This window comes from Adiantum capillus-veneris, chromosome 13 (assembly GCF_014529385.1).
Source record: "Adiantum capillus-veneris isolate H3 chromosome 13, ASM1452938v2, whole genome shotgun sequence".
In the NCBI taxonomy this organism is placed as follows: domain Eukaryota; kingdom Viridiplantae; phylum Streptophyta; class Polypodiopsida; order Polypodiales; family Pteridaceae; genus Adiantum; species Adiantum capillus-veneris.
In genome coordinates, this window is record NC_140943.1 from 87,583,597 (window position 1) to 87,588,588 (window position 4,992).

The 4,992-nt window shown below is 40.6% G+C and overlaps 1 pseudogene; it reads left to right on the forward strand.

The window, feature by feature from the left end:
* Nucleotides 1-413: 413 nt before the first annotated feature.
* LOC147444402 (uncharacterized) lies at nt 414-4,700 on the forward strand (annotated as a pseudogene).
* Nucleotides 4,701-4,992: the final 292 nt, after the last annotated feature.

Below are 4,992 nucleotides of genomic sequence, written 5' to 3' on the forward strand. Positions count from 1 at the left end.
GCTCAGTAGTTCAGCAAATCAGCAGTTCAGCAGTTCAGCGTTTAGCAATTCAGGCACGTCGGGCTCAGGTCGGGTCCAGGCAGGTCGATTTCAGGCAGGTCAACATTCAGTAGTTCAGCAAAGCGTTCAGCAGTTCAGGCAGTTCAAGCACAGTTCAAGCTTTTGAATTCCCTATCCGTAGGAGCATACGCCGACGCGTGTTTCAGATAGCAGCAAATCGTTCAGCACAACGAATCGTTCAGCAAATCATTTAGTAAATCGTTTCAACAAATCGTTCAGCAAAGCGACAAGCTCAGCAAAGCGACAAGCTCAGCAAATCGAGCTCTGCAAGTTCATTTAGCAGGTTCCAAAAGATTGTGGCTTCCGGCTTTAGAAAGGGCTTTGAGAGGTGTGATTGAGATCAAGGATTGACAATGGCTGGTCCAAACTCCGCTTTGACTCGAAGGGGTAGTCCACCTACAAGGTACTCAATGATGCTCAATGCATCCTGAACTTAGCTTAACATTTCCCTTCTATATTAGCTTGGCTTTGAAGGGGGATATTGCTCAATTTAATATGAGCTGGTTCTGTATGCATTTGATGTATTGAGACCCCGGCTAATTAGGTAGTTTGTAAAACATCTTTTAATTGAGCCTGAATTAGAAAAAACCTATACATTATGTTTAAGGTCTTAAATTAATGCTTGGTTGATGGGTGTGTGGCTATGGATACATTATGGACCTTAATTTATGCTTCATGAATTATGTTTATGAAAGAATTTTAAACATTAAAATTTTTCAAGTGAGAAGCCATTATGGGCTATAGTATTTTTTGAAATAATGCTCTATGTACAAAGGTAGCTCTGTCCAAATTTTTTTAAGATTTCTGTTGTGCTTTATTTCAATATGATGCCATATATAATTTGACTCTTTTGTAAAATTATTGTCTCCATGTTTCTTGTTGATGTTGAAACAGCCCGAAACCACGTGGAAGATCACAAAGGGGAAGGAGTAACAATGCTTCTCTTTATGGCCAGGTAGATGCTAGTGATCAAGTATCTTCAGTCTCAGCTACCAACATGATAGAGGAAATTGAGACACAAGGTGAGGAGGTTCTTTCCATGGAAATGGGACAGAGCTCTCTACACGAAGTTGATGATACTTTAGCCCCCGAGGAGAATGGTTTACAGATTGTTCCATGGGAGATAATGGATGAGGTTACCGCAGCGTCTGAGATGGAAGATGAGCAAAATATCTTTATGCATAAAGGTGCAGACATCCTTGAAATCACACATGTTTTTAGTTGCTTTGATTGTCCCTCCATTCCTTTATGTAGATTGATTCCATATGCAAGAGTGAGAGGTTTGAGAGATGATCTCAGTGGATTGAAGGCGGCCTTTGCAAAATAAGGTTATATGCCAGAGAAAGGAGCATTCATTGTCTCTTTGGTAACATGCAAAAGAGAGGAGAGTTTTGTGAATGGTATGTGTTAACACTTTTCATTTTTGTATTGATGTCCATGTGTTGTGAATGTTGTTTGAAGTTTGACTTTGTATATGTTCTAGATGAGATAAAGGCTACATGGGATCCTCTTTGGAATGAAATCAATGAATAATTTGAAGCCGAGTTAAAAAAACAAAGAAAGTTTCAAGATCTTACAAATCACATGTTCTATGTTTGGGAAGGGAATCATCGCACCGTGGCTTGGAGGGAAGAGATAAAAGAGAAGTTCTCCACTTCAAAGGAGAAACACTGTCGAGTCCTATGCACCATTATAGATCCCACTAAGGTGCCAGAGATTGCCTTGCTAAGCAGTTTACTACGAATGAACTTGTAAGTGTTGATGTTTCTTCTATCTTTGGTAACACTTGAATGTGAGTATCAAATGGTTTTTTGGTCTTTCAATGCAGCATGAACACTCATGCTCTTGTGGTCACTCATCTCCGTGATGAGATTGTCAATACGACACATATTTGTACAGTGGACCATGAAATGTATCTAAAGGGTTTGCAAGAAAGAGATCAAAAACTTATTGCCAATGTACGGAAGAAGAATGCCAAAGGTACAGAACCTTGGTATCCACTTACGCGACGGTACCTTGGCAGATTGTTCTATGATGTATGTGTCAGACTAAATGATTTTTACTCTCATTTAAATGCATGATTTCAAAGCTTATTAACGTATATTTAATTTTAGATTCAAATGACAAAAGAAAAAGAAAAGCGAGTTGCTCTTATCAAACAAAGCTTGTCTGCGGAAGAGCATTAGAAAGAAGAAGAGAGAATTTGTGAGGAGATTACTCACAAATATTAGGATCGAATTGAAAAGGTATGTAGATAACATGAATTCACGGCATTCTCTTGAGAAAAACGTGAAAAAAGTTACTTAAGTACTTGTCATATGCAATATTAAATGTTTCAGTTGCTTAACATTGTTGATCCCAATCTTGGGACGGATTGTCTAGCAAGAGTTTTGTCTTTGAAATGGGGTCTTGATAGTTGGGCTACGTTGGAGAAGCTGAACTTAATAGCACTTCAAGATGCCCCTGTGCAAAACAAGATTCATTGGGTTTCATTATTAGAAGCAGACAAGATTACAAGGAGTGCATATGGTCTGAAAAAGGGAGATCACGTCTTTCGCATGTAAGTATAGCTAAGATTAAAATTACTAAATATATCATGTCTTTATATAAAAGTCTAACTTTGTCTCCTCTTTTTATTCGGGATTGTAGCTGGCTTCGTAGAGAGGGTTTTTTAGCTCGGGTTTTTCAGAGGGCATTTCAGATTGTGTCAGATCTTTTGGATGTGCCAGCCGTGGTGCCTTTGCAGCATGACTGCACTCTTGCATTCTACTTTGAAGAAATTAAATTTGAGGCGAGGCCCTATCTATTTCCAATAGAGGTGTCTCTTGGAGTGAAGACTAAGGATATCGATAAGCAGGCATTAAAGAAGGTGAATACATTGAGAATGGCATCACAACGTTTGGCTTTTTAGGTGAATCACTAACTGACTTAGATATATAATATTCGTTGTTATTGTTTCGTAACATTCGTGTCACCTAATTGACCTTTGTAGATTCTTCATGTTCTTGGTTGCCAAGAGTGTCTTGCCTGCCATGCCCTTTTTGGCTAGACAGTGGACTCAGCTAGCGATCCAAGACACAAGCATGTATCCCTCTACTATGCACACATTGACTCCTTGGGAGATAGATAATTGTCCATGGTGGATAGATATGGAGAAGGGCCATGTTCTTGGAAGTGAAAGAGAGCTACAAGAGATGATATCGAAGGATTCTGCCATGAAGGTTCCTCCAGTAGACATAGTAGAAGAGAGTCGTGCAAGTATGTTTGATCATGCTCATATTTGCCTATCTAAAAGTTACAGTGCTTTGATATGAAGTTATCTATTTTAGCAATGCGCAACTCACAAAAGGAAAAGGAGAGGGTTGTGGATCAGATCATTGACGAGGAGGTGGAGCCACCTCCAGGTAAACTACAATTGCATTTGTTAATGCTTTCCTTCCACATGGTTGATGCATGGCTTATTAAACCTCCTTGTAATGTCTCAGTCTCAGTTGCTCCTGGCACGATCGTGGCTCGAAGGAGTATCTCTTTTGTTTATATTATGGAGTCTCCATCTCATTGTCTCTCTAGTTCTATGGATACTCGATGCATGGCTATTGTTGGGGACGACATTGCCATTGTTGCAGACTATAGGGCGGGGATCCGTAATCTTTCATGGGTCCCTGTACACAAGCATCTCATGCGGGCACGCTCTGACTCTATCGTGTATACCCGCGGCACAAAATCAGTTTCATGGGCAGCAGATTTGATTTTCTTAGATCTTCCATTTGGTGGGTCCCTCTTAGGCTCCTCTACTTCACCTCGTTGGGACATTTGCACTGAGGATCATGTACGTGCTGGCGTTCATTTGGCATTCTCGACATTGGCGGATATTGGATGGCTGTTGATCATGGTTTCTTTGGCAGGTCTATCTTGTTTATATTCATGCAAAAAAATTGTAATATTTGTGGTATTTATTATTGATATTTAGTTAAAATAACAGGAGAGGCCGTTGGCTGGGTGGAGAGATTTTCTCGTGCTTTGGAGATGGTGGTTCATCGTCGCATTGTAGTGCTCCATCATGGAGCATATGGTTATGTGGAGAGTTTTGGTGGTCGTGTGGAGGTGATACATTTGTTTTTACATCAATATTTCAGCACTTTGTCTTGTTGTTTGCTCTAATCGTGTGTCTTGTTTTGCAGTGTAATTGCTCTATGCTATTTATGATTCACAGAGTGGGTATGCGTCCACCTTGCTTTGTATCAGAAAGCGCTGCCTTGTTCTCCCGTCTTGGTATGCACTCTTTGGATTCTTTTATGGTGCATCACCTTCTGGAGCTCTCTCAGGATAGATCATTATCAGGCGAGCCATTGCGAGGAGGACTGCAACGGAGCCATTCTTTCATTGCATGTTTTGTGGAGCTGCTTTGCCGACGAGGAGGTATTTGTTTGGAGCTTGGATGTGGAACAGCCCCTGTATTAGCAACTTGCTTGGCTTCAGGACGAGCATGTGTTGCAGTCGACATTGATGAGCCACTGATTTCAGGATATGTGTTACCGTTGCTTCTCCCTAGAAAGCGAGGCAGAGAGGAGGCGTCCACCTCTTTAGATATTGATGATGAGAGTGACATGCCATCGCGTGTCAATCCCTTTGACGACTAGTGAGGGCCCCTCTTACTTTTGACATTGACATTGCTCTCATCTTTTTTGTCACTATTTTTGTATTAGCGTTGGTATTTATTGATCATCGATATTGCCTATATTACTTGTTTGGTGTTTAACTTCACAATCTTTTTTTTTTAATGGAAGTGCATTGCCGGTCTACGCAGAGCAGATGGCTAGAACCATGGCAGCAGATACGTGGTACAATTCTTGCATCCCTGAGAGGTATCAGAGACATAACGTATTCATCGATGATGAGTGCGAGTCATCATAAGAACAATGGATTTATAAC